Source organism: Schistocerca cancellata, chromosome 2 (assembly GCF_023864275.1).
Source record: "Schistocerca cancellata isolate TAMUIC-IGC-003103 chromosome 2, iqSchCanc2.1, whole genome shotgun sequence".
Lineage (NCBI taxonomy): Eukaryota > Metazoa > Arthropoda > Insecta > Orthoptera > Acrididae > Schistocerca > Schistocerca cancellata.
The window spans coordinates 660,052,138-660,069,603 of NC_064627.1; the positions used below are offsets into that span (position 1 = coordinate 660,052,138).

Consider the following 17,466-nt stretch of genomic DNA (forward strand, 5'->3'; position numbering starts at 1 on the left):
TATTGCAATATTTTATGTTGTCAAATGCTTTTTTGTAGGTGCACATATCCTATGGACATGTCGCCATTTTTCTTGAATCTTACTTCTATTATCGAAGATAGTGTCTGAACTGCCTCTCTGGTGTTTTTATCTTTTATTAAACGAAACTAATCGCCATCTAAGAGATCCTGAATTTTCTTTTCCATTCATCTGTCTGCTATTCTTCACTGCAACTTGGATGCATCAGCTGATAAGCTGATTGTGCGACAGTTCTTCCACTTCCCAAAGACATGTGATCCATGTCTTATAAAGCTTTGTTAAATCCTGGCTCTCATGCTGGATCCCCTTTGTCTTCCATATCGACTTCCATTTCCTCTTCTATGACTTCATCTGACAGTTCTTCCCTATTGTACAGGCCTTCAATATATTCTTTCCATCTACCCCTCTCTTACCTGTGTTTAGCAGACGAATTCCTCTAGGACTTTTAATGCTGATGGCGTTTCTTATAATGTCACCGAAAGCTGTGCTGATTTTTCTATATTTTGAATGAAACCTGCCAATGACCTTTTTACATTTTTCATATTTTTTCTGCATTCATTTCGTTTTGGCTTTATGCACTTCCTATTTATTTCATTTCCAATGGATTTCCATTGCTGGATCTTGTCTTTTCTTCAGCATTTTCGTGCTTTCTTCTTTCGTTGATTGGTTGAAGTTTTTCTTCTACTACCCAAGGTTTCTTTGCAGCTACCTTCCTTTTTAAATGCACGTAATCATTTCCCTGTACTTCAGCATCCCACTTCTTTCGACACTGGCTCTTCTGGACTCTTTTCTTATCTTGAACTTCTGTCTACGAAAATGATGATTATGATCTGAGTCTACATCAGCTCCTGGGTATGCCTTGCAATCCATATCTGATTTCGGAAAATCTGTCTAACTATTATGTAACCCAGCTCAGATCTTTCGGTGTCTCCAGTCCTCTTCGTCTTGTGATTTTTGAAAACTGTATTCTCTGTTACTCAGCTGAAATTAATTAAAGAATTCAGTTACTCTTTCTTGTTTCACTTTCCTACTAGTGATCCCATATTCTCCTGTAACTCTTGTCTTCTGTTCCTTCCCTAAAATAGAATTCCAATCAATCTTGATTATTAGGCTTTCATCTCCCTTTACATACCAAATTACATGTTCAGTATCCTCATATACTTTATCTATCTTTTCATTTTCTCCTTGTAACATCGATATGTATATGTGAATTGCTGTTTTTACATTGGGTTTCTGTCAGTCCTGATGAAAATAATCCTATCACTGAACTGTTTACAGTAATTCACTCTCTGACCTACATCCCTATTCATGACGCCCCCTGCTACCACTGCACTATTTCCTGCTGCTGTGGACATTACCTTACATTTGTGTGACCTAAAATCCATCATTTTAGACAACTACAAATTGACAAACTTTTGCTAATTTTCTATCTTCTCATCTATTAACAAAAAGTTTTGATTAGTTATGGCATTTGGTTATCAAGTTCGTTTAATTCACCTACCTATCCAATTTCGCACATTTTTAGACCTTTCAAACACTTTTCTGAGCTTCTCTTTTTAACTGTTTCTCTATTTTTTGCTATTTTAACTAGTTTTGAAACTGTGGTCGTATATGAACACAGACCAGTAGCAGACAACCATGCTATCATGCTCACTTATTGCTCACCACAACATCCTGTAATTCAGGGATAGTGAAATATGTACCAATGACTTAAAATCTTTAGAACAGGCTCTCACTTTTGATTAAGGAAGGACTAGGCCGAAGTTTGCACATATAATAAATTTTATTATAGTGTAGTTCCTCAGCACATGTTCACATTCCTTGGTACTCAAAAAAATATACTGTGCAATTTACATTCACTACACTCTTTTCCTTTAGCAAACTAATTTTGAAATAAATATGATCACTATCAAATTCTCTTTAAATCATTTCAGTAACACCAAAAATTTAAACAAAGGCTTTCGAAGTGAATTCAGAAGCAAACTCACCTCACAACGAGGCTAAAGTTTACCTTTCCCTTAAATAAAATATACTAAAAAACTCAACGTTAAAAGGACACAAGCATAATTGCATTTTAAAAAAATATTTACCCAATTTATAAAATTATTGAACGTTCAACATTATCCTAGTAAACCTTGAACAAAGCAAAATTTCTGCAAGTTTAATTACCACACATTTAAGCATAAGCTACTCAGACAATTATAGCTCAATAAGAGTGCTAAATTACAGGAAGAAAATAACGTTTTGAATTTTACAGTCCTGCTCTAGACACATGCCCTTCTTGCTCTCCGAATGGACCCACACGACCCGCGTACTCCTCCGGGCCAAGGTGCATAAACATTGAAACCAGAACAAGAAAGCCTTCCAGAACACACAGATATCTGCTATTGCAATCTTTAACATGCAAATAAAACACAACAAAATAGTGGCCATACAATTAAGAAAACAACCCCACAACTTAATTACGAGTAAAAACCTTTAACAATTACACATCTCTCTTTAACTAGTGAAAAGAACATTCGCTGATATACACATATGGAAACCAAAATTCCTCTTTCGCAACCAATTAGCATGTCCCGGCTTAGTCGAATATTAATTAACGACAAGTAATGAGCAGCACCAGTATCATAATCTGAATCTGAACTGAGAAAGTTTTTATCGACGAACGACCCTGCGCAATTCTTTAATTTTTGCGATAATCACAGTTGTCGTTGGAATGACGCTCACTAGAAATATTATCGCTAAGACTGAAACTCCAGCAGATGGAAACGGAGCCCCATAACCAACGTCTGAGGGCCAGAGAGCAGATCAGCGTCTGGTGTTAACACGAAGGCAGTCTAGCGTCACTCGCCTCTCTCGCACACTGTGCTCCAGTCGCAGCGCACAATTGCGCCTCCTGGTCTCTCAGTTCCGTCAGCCTCACTGCTTGCCTTGGATATGCACTATACACCCAGCAACGCGAGACAAAATCGATACTGGCTAGCTTACATAGTGTTTGAACCAGAGGAGATAGATTCTATTACCTCGATGTGAACACATAAAAATATGTGCATGATCTCTTATGATATTTCCATATTCGTAAAATTATTGAATAAAAGTGATTTTCTCACTTTTGTTCAAGCACACTCTGATTTCTTAATGTAACGTAGTTTCATGGGTTTATCATAGACCTAATTCATGCATTGCACTGGTTTGCCGCATATATCTCCCAATCCCATATGTACCAAATTAAAAGTTTCTGAGTAAGGCTCTTAACGAATTTCTCTGAGTAGAAGTAACAGCTGGAGTAAACATTGATACAGCTAAAGATAAGTCATACAACAAACTTCTATAACCCCACTACCGCAAAAAAAAAATCGAGTGTAAATAGCCTAGTAAGACGTATTAATTCATGTTACTAAGCAGTGAACTTAGCAATATGCTAACGACTGTACACTGAAGTGACAAAATACCGTGTCGGACCGCCTTTTGCCTGGCGTAGTGCAGCAACTCGACGTGGTATGACTCAACAAGTCGTTGGAAATTCCCTGCAGAAATATCAAGCCAAGCTGCTTCTATAGCCGTCCATAGTTGCAAAATTGTTGCTGGTGCAGGATTTTGTGCAGGAACTGATCTCTCGATTACATCCCATAAATGTTCGATCGGATTCATGTCAGGCGATGTGGTTGGCCAAATCATTCGCTCGAATCATCCAGTATGTTCTTCAAACCATCACGAATAATTGTGGCCCAGTAACATAACGCACTATCATCTGTAAAAATTCCACCGTTATTTGGAAACAAGTAGTCGAACATAACCATTTCCAGCCAATGATCCGTTCAGTTGATCAGTTCAGTTGAAATAGAGAATCCACTCTATTCCGTGTAAACACAACCCACCAGCTTGCACAATACCTTGTTGACAACTTGGGCCCATGGCTCTGTGGGGTCTGCGCCACACTCGAATACTACCATCAGCTCTTACCAACTGAAATCGGGACTCATATGACGAGTCCAGGGTTTTCCAGTCGTCTGTGGCCCAACTCATATGGTCATGGCGCCCAGGAGAGGCGCTGAAGGCATTTGCGTCGGTATTCTGCTGGCATAGCCCTAATAACGCCAAATTTCGCCGCACTGTCCTAACGGGTACGTTCATCGCACATCTCATGTTGATTTATACAGTTATTTCACGCACTGTTGTTTGTCAGTTAGCACTGACAACTCCACACAAGTGCCGCTGCACTCTCTTGTTAAGTGAAAGCCACAGGCACCTGCGTTGTGCGTGGTGAGAGACAATGCTTGAAATTTGGTTATCTCGCCACATTCTTAACACTGTGGATTTGAAATATTGAATTCCCTAACGATTTCCAAAATGGAATGCTCTGTGCATATAGCTCCAACTACCATTCCAAGTTCAAAGTTCGTTAATTCCCGTCGCGCGTCATAGGTCATAGTCACGTCGGAATTCACGTGAATCATCTAAATACAAATGACAGCTTCACCAGTATGCTGCCCTTTTATACCTTGTGTACCTGATACTACCCTTATCTGAATGTGTGCATATCCCTATGCCATGACTTTTGTCACATCAGTGTATATTGCTGTGTATGGTAAATACAGCAATCAGACATCATAGTAGTCAACAGTGAAAAACGCTAGACACAGAAGGTACAGACCAACTATCATTTTTTGTGCTCCATTCGCATGTGAAACGAAAAAAGGTGTACAAATCATAATTCGAAGGATCTTATCCTGTCACCTTTTAGGAATTCACGAATTATTATTTCCCAGTTAATGTTGATAGGAGAATAACACTGAAGCAAGTCTTGTAATCTTGGATCGCAGCATTTCACAAGCATTGTGAATCGCCCCTACAGCATATTTTACACAGAGTGTGGAAAACCAGATCATGAGCTCCAGTATGCATACATAGCGGCCATACCTAGCTAATGCAGCCTAGAAACTCTGCCAGACACTCGTTTTTGCGTCATTGACAACTAAAATCATATTCCAAGACACGTCTATCAACATTTGGAGTAATTTACTTAGGTGGTAGGATAGGCGTGTTCTAGCACATAAAAGGCACAACTATTTACAAAGTCGACATTTATTGATAAGACTGGTTACAAGACACTATTTGCAGAAGGAGACCAAATATCACAGATCATTTTTCATCACAGGACAACACTAAGTCACTGTACATGCTATGTTTCAGATGTGACCACTGAAATCATTGGACACATCCTGTCACATAAGCGAACACTGACATCATTGTACACAATCCTCACTTGAGCCATCACTGTGACCACTGGACATATCCCATTACACAAGTGGCTCCTGACATTGTAACACTATTATTCAATCAGTCATCTAATTTATAATTTTTTTTTTTACTTCAAAAGTTGTCATAATATAACTGTGATAAAAGACTATTTGGAAAGTGTGATGTTGGACGGCTTTGCTAATGTATATTTGTAACTTATGTAAAAAATATATGAAATGTACAATTTGCTAAATAATATTTTGTCATGGATTGATGCAATGAAAATGTTCGTGTATGTAATTTTATATACTTATGTAAATTGTCATTTGTATAAAATGGTACACACTTAGGGACAATGTGTAGGATATGTGTTTAATAAAAGATGGAATTCCTGAAAATAATTGTTGTGTACTAACTTTTAAAATGCAAGTAAAAGTGCTGAAGCGAAATTTTGCTTCACTACTGAAATAGATAAAATTCCTTGAGTTATAAATGAAATTCAGTAAAGTACAAACAGTTATAAGAAGAAAATTGCTTATGTGCCTCAGTAACACTGAAATAGGGATGCATAAAAATATTGAATGACAATATAGAGTGACCAAACCCTACCTTTTGCTTTTGACAGATCATTTATTAGCAGAAAGTCGTAGTCAAAGTTTCTTAGTAAATTTAAACGTGTGTATTATGCTAGTAGAATATTTAAGTATTTAATTTGTTGGTTATACAAAATGAAAACATAGAAGTCCTCTCTGGCCATTTTTTTAGTACATAGTGGTGATTAAAAATTCGTGGCCTTTCTAGGTCAGAACTATAAATGTATATGGGTTTAGTAGCTAAAAGATTCCTGTGTATTTCTCATAGCCATATTGTGAAAAGTTATGTTTATTTATGAATTTATGTTAGGGAATAGCAGGATCATAGGCCAAATTTACTTCTTCCGCTTTTCTGAAACTTATCCACCTCTTTGCATAGATAGGCTGTCGACCTTAAATCCACTAGAAAAACCACTTAATGAACTTGGTATAGAAAGGTCCTAGATTCAGTATTATTCTATTTTTACTGATAGTCTAATTTCCACATCCTTTAATCACACATTCACACTCAAATCTTGTAAAAGGGCTAACATTCTACGACAATTGTAGAAAGTATGCATGTTTATGCATATGTAGGTGTGGCAGTAGCCAAATTTTCATGAACAGGGAAAGGTTGTGTGCCATGCCAGTGGATTTTAAATGGACACGTGCAGTATGCGAACAAAGTGCATTCAGGAAGATTGGAATGCCAGAGGCATCACTGTAGATCAAGCTAGTGGCTGAGGCATTGGGATTTTGTGATGTCATTGCTCAATTATATCATTCCTGACAGGAAGATGGCAGTGGTGAGGTGATTATGAGTGCCACAGACTTGGGCATGCTCATTGAACAACTGGGATTCAAATCGTCTGCTGGTATCCATGGTCATAGGGACTGGGGAGCCAAAATCAGCTATACATATACTCACAGATGCTCATCCCACAGTTTTGGCTGAGATGTCAGAAATTGATGACACCTCTGGTCAGCATGCAAAATGGCTGATGATTGTTAAAAGATACCATTGAGTGTCAAAGATAGGAAGAGGACAGACAATATCAACATGGATGTGACTAAACCTTCTTGTGGCGTCAGGAAAATCATCAAGAAGAAGCATGGACAAGTCAGCCAACCTTTCTATGTGGCACATCAGTAGACCCTGGTGCAACAGTCTCAGCGGATGCCAGGCCATACGTAGCAATGGGTAACAATCCTGGTAGTGGCTTTAACACCAGTTTGTCTCAGGTTGTGGATGCTGTCAAAGGTCTGACAGTGGAAAGCGGTAGTGGTTGTACTTGTCTGTAAAGGTATCACACAACAATTTTGCGTCTGCATTGGGGATAGAGACGTGTTTCAGTCTGAAGGCAGTTGTTGGATCTTGGTGATAAGCACCCAACTCTTTATCAGCCTCTTGTGTCACAGCAAGTGCAGGAAAATCTGTGCAACTTCTGCTGTTGGCAACTCATGACAAACAGGCAGCAACAATGTTGTCCATTCATGAGACAGGCCAAATATCTGTGCTGAACTGTGAGATACACTGAGCTTATAAAACTCATGGGATAACGATGTGCACGTACACAGATAAAGGTAGTTTCTCGTATATATGATATAAAAGGGCAGTGCTGTCATTTTCATACAAGCGACTCATGTTTCCGATTCAGGTTTCTGACGTGATTATGGCTACACGATGGGAATTAATCTGGAATGGTAGTTGGAGCTAGATGCATGGAACATTAAACTTCGGAAATCGTTAGGGAATTCAGTATTCCAAGATCCACAGCATCAAGAGAGTGCTTAGATTACCAACTTTCAGGCATTACCTCTCACGTTCGACAACGCATTTGCCAGTAGCCATCACTTAACGGCCGAGAGCAGCGCCATTTGTGTACAGTTGTCAGTGATAACAGACAAGCTATACTGAGTGAAATAACCATAGAAATCAATGTGAGATGTGCGACAAACGTACCCGTTAGGACAGTGCTGCGAAATTTGGTGTTAATGGGCTACGATAGCAGAAGATCGGCGCAAGTGCCTTTGTTGACAGCATGACACTGCCTGCACTGCCTCTCCTGGGCTCATGTCCGCATCAGTTGGACTCTAGACGATTGGAAACCGTGGCATACTCAGACAAGTCCCGATTTCAGTTGGTAAGAGCTGATGGTCGGCTTTGAGTGTGGCACAGAAACCCATGGACCCAAGTTCTCAACAAGGTACTGTGCAAGCTGGTGGTGGCTCCACAATGGTATGGGATCTTTTTACATGGAATGGACTGGATTCTCAGGTCCAACTGAACCCATCTGTGATGTCACCGCCAGACACCACACTTGCTCGGTGGTAGCCTTTAAATCGGCCGCGGTCCGTTAGTATACGTCGGATCCGCGTGTCGCCACTATCAGTGATTGCAGACCGAGCGCCGCCACAAGGCAGGTCTAGAGAGACTTCCTAGCACTCGCCCCAGTTGTACAACCGACTTTGCTAGCGATGGTTCACTGACAAAATACGCTCTCATTTGCCGAGACGATAGTTAGCATAGCTTTCAGCTACGTCATTTGCTACGACCTAGCAAGGCGCCATGTTCAGTTACTATTGATATTGTGAATCATGTACAGTCAAGAGCGACGTTCACCAGTTATGGATTAAAGTTAAGTATTCAACTAGCTACGTCCATTTTTCTAAATTCTGATTTCCTTGTCCTGTTTCAGACCTCACGCCAGCCTGTGTGAGCTAAAACACGTGCCTTTCGGCTTCCTCTAATAACACGGAGTTGGCTCTCCTGCCAACCCACAACACAATCATTGACTGGAAATGGTTATGTTCACCTGCTTGAGGCCATTTGCAACCATTCATGGATTTCATGTTCCCAAGCAACAATGGAATTTTTTTGGACTACAGTCTGGCCACGATTGTTCACAATTGGCGTGAAGAACATTCTGGACCTTTCAAGCGAATGATTTGGCTACCCAGATCGCACGACATTAATCCCAAATGGAACATAATCTAAAGGTCAGTTCCTGCACAAAATCATGCACCAGTAACAATTTCGCGTTTATGGACAGCTGTAGAAGCAACAAGGCTTAATATTTCTGCAGGGAACTTCTAACAACGTCTTGAGTCGATACCACGTCGAGTTGCTGCGCTAAGTGGGGCAAAAGGAGGTCCGACACGATATCAAGAGGTATTCCTCGTCTTTTGTCACTTCAATGAATATTTAAATTGGCAGAACTGGCGTTGTGATCACTGATGTTTGTCTGACGGAAAGTATAAATGAGGAATTTGTAGTCAACAAGTATCATGAAGTTCTTACGCTCCAGTGATGGACAAAAGTAGTGAACTGTCTCATGGATGGCAAGGAACTCCCTCTCACAGATGCTTCATTTGTGCCATGAAAGTGTAAGCTTCTTTGAAAAGAAAGCCAGTGGTTGTCAAAGCTAACTGAGGTGTTTCTGTAAGGCTTCTTCTAAGCCATGCTGGCTGGCATAGATCACTAGTGCCAGCTGGGTGCTGTGCTGAGTTAGCCAGAAGTGTGGCGTTGGCAAGGCTGTTCATTGCAGTGGTAGAAGCAGCGTTCATTTGGTCTGTCCAAGAAGCAGGATTGTTATGCTTTGTGTTAAGACCGGCAAGGGGGTCTGTTAGTTTCTCTTGAATAGAGACTGTGCCAGAGAAATGATGCCAGCAGAGTTTTTGGAAGGTTTGTGGGTGCTGAATTTCCTGAATACCCTGAGCCTGTCAGGGCAGGGGGATGATGCTCTCTGCACAAATTGGTGGCCCAGGATTGTCACCTGGGAGGCACCATAGATGCATTTGGTGGGAGTGATGATAGCCCCAAAATCGTTGAACTGTTGAAACATTACTGTCAGATGATCATGGAGTTCCTGCAGTGAGGAAGAAAATACCCATATGTCGTTGAAGTAGGCGAAACAAAAGGGCAGGTCATGCAACACACTGTCAATGAATTGCAACCATTTCTCAGCAGCATTTCAGAGGTCAAACGTTATATAAAACGATTCAAAGAGGCCAAAGGGCGTGATGATGTCAGTCTGCGTGATATTTTCTGTGGCAACTGGTATCTGCATGAAAGCTTTTGTACAGCTTGCTGAACAGTGAAGGGTCTGACTGAGATCTTGGGAGTTTGGGAACCATATATCTGTCTGGCACAATAGTCGCCAAAGACATGTACTCAAATAATCATTACATCACATATCCAAATTGGATATCTACTCATCTGAAGCCTTGTCTCAACAAGTTCTGAAGCAATTTCTCACAAAATATGGAACAATATTGATAATAAATATAGTACTATCTTTCAGTTTCTGTCAAAAGCTGTAGTAAGGAAATAATCTGTGACCTGTAGGTCTCTGTACAAACTACTGCACATCAGAATTTGTGGTTCTGAATCTGATGACAGTCGCTTCATTGTCTGGAGAGGTGTAGACTGTCACTAGATCGTGACTCCTGTTCAGGAATTTAGTTACTTAAAATACGAAAATAAAAAGATATTTTAAAGTGAAAACGTGTAATTTATGTTGTTAAAACAGACTGTCTTGATATTATGTAACGATTTTCAACATAAATGTTGTGATGTTGTTGTTATGTTGTGTGTTTATGATAGTACTTCTGTGTAGGTCGATTTAAGGACAATATCTGGAGTCAGGATAACTACATCTAGTTAAAACTTTGGATGGAAGGAGGTGATGAGACCTTGAAGGGTATTTTGAAAGTGGGCTGTAGTCAGGATGTGATGTTGGTGATTATGGGTTGAGGATGGGTATTTGTCAGGTAAGGATTGCGAGAGTTGGGGTGAAGCATCAGGATCTGTCTGCAGTTTTGTGAAGAATGGGTGCAGCAAGAGTGGACATACTGCACCTGATATGGCCTGAGTGGTACAAAACAAGAATATATATGCAGGAGACAGTAAAATGTGTGTGGTTCTGTGATTAAGTGGTTATTGCATTCAGGTGAAATGTGGAATGGGTGACCAGTGTGATTTGCTGGAGATTAAGGGATTACTCAAACTGATGAGTATTTTCAGGAACAGTCATGATAAGAGAGATTGCATTGGGGATGGGATGTAGGGAATTATTTTGATAGAGTGAAAATTTAACATGGTAAATAGGCACTGTCATTTCAGATTATGTGGGAGAGGTTTTTATCTTCAACTTCTAGAAATATGTGAGGAGTAAAAGGTTACAGGTATTACTTTATGGAAGGGCATTGTCTTAGAAGGGGATTGGATTTTCAGTGAGGACAGCTAGGTGAGCTTTTATATTTCTGCCTTTGATGGTAAATGTAGATGAGAAATTTTAGGAGCAATATACATTGGTTTGAAATTGACAATATTCTTTGTATGGTGCCAAATGACGGTACAATTAACAATAGTCGACAAGCATTCTGGCAGAGAATGGGGAACAAGAGTAGTGGTTATGGAGGAATTTTCGATCTAGGAACCAAGACTGGAGTTAAGTTCCTAATCAACCTCCTGTGGTCTCAGACTCTGTCCCATAGAAAACAGCTGTGAAGGTTGACAGATAACTTGGAAGCCAGGGTTTATTTCTGATTTGAGGAGGGGGGGGGGGGAGGCCGTATGGTGCAATGATCCTTAGGGCCAAGGTCATGGATGGGAGTTTTTGTACCAACACAGAGCAGAATGCAGGAATTGAAGAGTGATCAGGTATTGATCATAGACTCTTTGCATAGTATGAGCTGAATAATGAATGGAAAGAAGATCAGAGTATAACGTCCCATTGATAGTGCAGCCATTACATAAGCTCTGATTGAGAAAGGGTAGGGAAGGAACTTTGCGACTGCCTTTCAACAGTACCATTAAAAAATTTCCTTGAGGGCTTGAGGGAAATCTAGGAAAATCTAAATTTGGATGTCTGGACAGTTATTTAAGGTGCTGTCCTCCAAAACTGTATGATGTTGGATTTATGTTTTCTATTCTGGAGGATAGCGTCCTGGGAATAAAAAATCTGTGGTCAGCAGAGCACAGGTATGTGTTGAAGAAGATGTTTAAAAAGTGATGAAGGTCATATCCATTGGTTTAGTGTTGGCAGTTTCATGTGGGATTTCCTTGGCTTCTTGGAAGGACGAAGTATCAGTACCCTGTATTTTGTCTGAGTTTTTTGTTTCGGCAAGCAAACTGTGGAATTTCGTTTGACACTGAATTTATCATAACTGGAATGTACTTCAGTTGATGCAGATAAGAATGATATGACTATTGCAGGTGCATATGAGGTTGAAAGGATGATGCTGCTGATGTTGAAACGTGTAGGTTACTGTTGCAGATGGTGCTACTGAACTGGAAGTGACAATGACCAAGGAGCTGATGTAATGGCAGCTGCAACAGGACAAGTAAATGAATTCAGTTGTGGTGGATAAGGTGGTAGATGTGTGTAAGGTGGCATAAAGACTGGAGAAGTCATTTAGCGGTGGAGTATGCAGGAAATATGGGCCAACGAAGGGGGAGGGGGGAGGGATGAAGTTATGGGTGTCGGTAGGAATAGAACAGAAGTGGGTGTAAATGACTGGATGTTGTAGTTGTGGTATTGTCCATGGCTGATTATTTCGGTGAATGTTCGGAAGAAGGCAGCAACAGAGACAGAGTGGACAACTCGAAATGAGGAGCAGGGGGCAGGAATGGTAAACGGCGACTGGGAAGAGACCAACCGTTACGACAGCGATAACAGTAAGTATGATCCTGGCAGTGTAGGTGCTTTGAAGAAAGATGATCTTGATGAAGGTGACGATTGCAGGGAACACGGAAAACTTTTCTGGCGATGACAGCCTAAATGTGGTTAGTGGGAGCAAGGAAACTTTACCTGTAACGGGTGTACCTTGCCTTTCTAGAGTATAAGTCGATGTCGATGAGGTGTCCCAGTACTCGGATGACGGCTGCCTAGTCAGCAGTGTAATTACGTTACGTATGAAAGGTGCTTTTATACATTTGTATTGACAACGTTTTTTAAATAGTTTGTCTGTTACCTAAATTATTAAAATTAAATTTTTTAAGGTTGAGTTTGAAAGCGAAGTTTGATGGCATTTTCAGCTGTCTATTAACTTTATTTTTCCAAACTATTACATGTGCCAGTAAAAGCACGAAGCGAATGCATTGCTCGGTCAATATCTTTGTACGTTTATTACTCTCTCAAAGATCATCAGTATAAGTGTATCACATATTTTCCCTTCAAATTGTTTGTAGCAAATTAGGTTGCATGTAGTGGTCAGGTGATTCAGTGTTTACATACCATGTGAACTGTTTTATCGGCCCAAACTTTTGATGTTGAGACTTAAAAATTGTTTTAGGAAATTCGGTCTGCCGCTTAACTTATGATTGATGTGCTCCTACCGCGACACAAATGGAATTAGGTCTTAAGAACTTGTAGGTTTTCATAATCCGCAGAAGTTGCGCAGGAAATAAGTCATCGGATTGAACGAGTGTAGTTTTTGCAGTTGGAGTTCGCAACCTTACAAAATTTAGAAGGTAAATGGCAATGTGTAACCTTCTCATAACCTCGTTAAAAAACCGGTGATATCGGTATTGTGTAGTTATAGACCTACACAACCTTTGTTATGAAAACACATTTCCTTTAAACAAACTTTGTGTTATTGTTGTTGTCTTCAGTCCAGAGACTGGTTTGATGTAGCTGTCCATGCTACTCTATCCTGTGCAAGTCTCTTCATCTCCTACTGCAACCTACAGCCTCCTGAATCTGCTTAGTGTATTCATCTCTTGGTCTCCCTCTACAATTTTTACCTTCCACGCTTCCCTCGTCAGAACGTGCCATACCAACCGATCCCTTCTTCCAGGGTAAGTTGTGTCACAAATTCCTCTTTCCCCCAGTTCTATTCAGTAACTCCTCATTAGGTACGTGATCTACCCATCTAATCAGCATTTTTCTGTAGCACCACATTTCGAAACCGTGTATTCTCTTCTTGTTTAAACTATTTATCGTCTATGTTTCACTCCCATACATGGCTACACTCCATACAAGTATTTTCACGAAGGACTTCCTGTCACTTAAATCTGTACTTGATATTAGCAAATTTCTCTTCTTGAAAAACGCTTGGGCTACGGTTGCAGGTTCGAATCCTGCGTTGGACATGGATGTGTGTGATGTCCTTAGGTTAGTTAGGTTTAAGTAGTTCTAAGTTCTAGGGGACTGATGACCACATATGTTAAGTCCCATAGTGCTCAGAGCCATTTGAACAATTTTTTGAAAAACTCTTGCCCTGCCATAGCTGGTCTACTTCAACAGTCATCAGTTATTTAGCTTCCTAAACAGCAAAACTCATTTACTACTTTAAATGTCTCATTTCCTAATCTGATTCCCACAGCGTCACCAGATTTAATTCGACTACATTCCATTATCCTCGTTTTGCTTTTGTTGATGTTCATCTTATATCCTCCTTTGAGATACTGCTCATTCCTTTCATCTGCTCTTCCAGGTCTCTGCTGTCTCTGACAGAATTACAATGTTGTTTGAAAACATCAAAGTTTTTATTTCTTCTCCATGGATTTAAATTCCTATTCCAAATTTTTCTTTTGTTTCCATTACTGCTTACTCAGTATACAGTTGGATAACATCAGGGATAGGCTACAACCCTGTCTCACTCCCCTCTAACCACTGCTTCTTTTTCATGCCCCTCGACTCTTATAACTGCCATCTGGTTTCTGTACCAATTGTAATAGTGTTTCGCTCCCTGTATTTTACCCCTGCCACATTCAGAATTTGAAAGAGAGCATTCCAGTCAACATTGTCAAAAGCTTTTTCTAAGTCTGCAAATGCTAGAAACATGGGTTTGACTCCCCTTAACCTATCTTATCTAAGTCATAGGACCAGTATTGCCTCGGGTGTTCCACATTTCTACGGAAACCAAACTTATCTTCCCTGAGGTTGGCTTCTACCAGTTTTTCCATTTGTCTGTAAATATTTCCTGTTACGATTTTGCAAACATAACTTATTAAACTGATAGTTCAGTGATTTTCGCACCAGTCAATACCTGCTTTCTTTGGAATTGGAATTATTACAGTCTTCTTGAAATGTGAGGGTATTTTGCCTGTCTCATACATCTTGCTCAGGGTAGTTCCATGAGTAACGGAATGACACTCAGTGATTGTTTCTGCACTTAAGCATAGAAAAGACCAAAAACCATGATAAAAGACAAAAAAATTTATTATTGTATTTTATACAAAACCAAAGGAACACAATTTATTTAATTTAATAGTTTAAGTTTTGTTTATATAAAGAGACTCACGTAAAAGAAACTTTCTGGTAGTGGAATGATATAATTCAGACATGCATATTTTTATCATTTATAATGCAACAGTAATTCAACATGTCCATTCCCTATAAAAATTCACAAAAATTATATTGTAAAGAAGATAAAGAGAAATGAAATGACATAGAAGATAAATGCATGAAACTAATATTTTAGTAACACAATAAAAAAAATCGCTGTTAATGGAAGACAGTCAATAATAATGGAATGACACTTTCACTTGAAAATTACAAGTTTTATTCTGCTCTGCTGAATGGGTAGGGAAAATGGTACTTATTCCTCTGGTCTATAGTAGATGCAGCTAGTTTCTCTACAATTTGCTCTTTTTCTACCCATCATTTATATTCCTTTGCGGGAAGTGTAAGTATATTTCCATTTGCATCATTCTTTGTAAGAAAAGAAATTTCAATGTAAATCACCTGCCACACAAAAAATTTTGATATGTTTCTTCCAGCATACGAAACCAGAGCAAAATCACCTTGATGCAAGGCCGTATCATTGATCAGGCCTTGTGAATTTTCTTTGGCTGAAGATCGCTTTTTGAAATTGTGCACAAACCTCTGGGGAGATAGCGAGTAATGCTGGTACTCAGTAATATATGGAATAATTGGTTTAACGCCCCCCCCCCCCCCCTCCCATGAACCATGGACCTTGCCGTTGGTGGGGAGGCTTGCGTGCCTCAGCGATACAGATGGCCGTACCGTAGGTGCAACCACAACAGAGAGGTATCTGTTGAGAGGCCAGACAAATGTGTGGTTCCTGAAGAGGGGCAGCAGCCTTTTCAGTAGTTGCTGGGACAACAGTCTGGATGATTGACTGATCTGGCCATGTAACACGAACCAAAACGGCCTTGCTGTGCTGGTACTGCGAACGGTTAAAAGCAAGGGGAAACTACAGCTGTAATTTTTCCCGAGGGCATGCAGTTTTACTGTATGGTTAAATGATGATGGTGTCCTCTTGGGTAAAATATTCCGGAGCTAAAATAGTCCCACATTCGGATCTCTGGGCGGGGACTACTCAAGAGGACGTCGTTATCAGGAGAAAGAAAACTGGCGTTCTGTAGATGGGAGAGCGTAATGTCAGATCCCTTAATCTGTGAGGTAGGTTAGAAAATTTAAAAAGGGAAATGGATAGGTTAAAGTTAGATATAGTGGGATTAGTGAAGTTCGGTGGCAGGAGGAACAAGACTTTTGGTCAGGTGAATACAGGGTTATAAACACAAAATCGAATAGAGGTAATGCAGGAGTAGGTTTAATGATGAGTAAAAAAGTAGGAATGCGGGTGAGCTACTACAAACAGCATAGTGAACGCATTATTGTGGCCAAGATAGACACGAAGTCCACGCCTACTACAGTAGTCCAAGTTTATATGCCAACTAGCTCTGCAGATGATGAAGAAATTGATGAAATGTATGATGAGATAAAAGAAATTATTCAGGTAGTGAAGGGAGACGAAAATTTAATAATCATGGGTGACTGGAATTCGACATTAGGAAAAGGGAGAGAAGGAAACATAGTAGGTGAATATAGATTGGGGGTAAGAAATGAAAGAGGAAGCCGTCTGGTAGAATTTTGCACAGAGCATAACTTAATCATAGCTAACACTTGGTTCAAGAATCATAAGAGAAGGTTGTATACATGGAAGAATCCTGGAGATACTAGAAGGTATCAGATAGATTATATAATGGTAAGACAGAGATTTAGGAACCAGATTTTAAATTATAAGACATTTCCAGGGGCAGATGTGGACTCTGACCACAATCTATTGGTTATGAACTGTAGATTAAAACTGAAGAAACTGCAAAAAGGTGGAAATTTAAGGAGATGGGACCTGGATAAACTGACTAAAACAGAGATTGTACAGAGTTCAGGGAAAGTATACAGGAACAATTGACAGGAATTGGGGGAAGAAATTCAGTAGAAGAAGAATGGGTATCTCTGAGGGATGAAGTAGTGAAGGCAGCAGAGGATCAATTAGGTAAAAAGACGAGGGCCAGTAGAAATCCTTGGGTAACAGAAGAAATATTGAATTTAATTGATGAAAGGAGAAAATATAAAAATGCAGTAAATGAAGCAAGCAAAAAGGAATACAAACATCTCAGAAATGAGATTGACATCAAGTGCAAAATGGGTAAGCAGGGATGGCTTGAGGACAAATGTAAGGATGTAGAAGCTTATCTCACTAGGGGTAAGATAGATACTGCAGAAAGGTGGAAGGGGTATATAGAGGGTCTATACAAGGGCAATGTACTTGAGGGCAATATTATGGAAATGGAAGAGGATGTAGATGAAGATGAAATGGGAGATATGATACTGCGTGAAGTGTTTAACAGAGCACTGAAAGACCTGAGTCGAAACAA

General features: G+C 39.8%; 1 protein-coding gene across 3 annotated transcripts in view; it reads left to right on the top strand.

Moving 5' to 3' along the window:
• The first annotated feature begins 12,739 nt into the window (after positions 1-12,739).
• LOC126162349 (PAT complex subunit CCDC47) overlaps positions 12,740-17,466 on the top strand; it is a 76,621-nt gene continuing 71,894 nt past the window's right edge. For 2 of the 3 annotated variants that reach the window (XM_049918800.1, XM_049918798.1), the window contains exon 1: positions 12,989-13,308. The gene's annotated coding sequence lies outside the window, so the exon portion shown is untranslated. Of the gene's footprint in view, positions 12,758-12,988; positions 13,309-17,466 lie in introns of those variants that run through there. The other variant, XM_049918799.1, reaches the window with a different exon arrangement.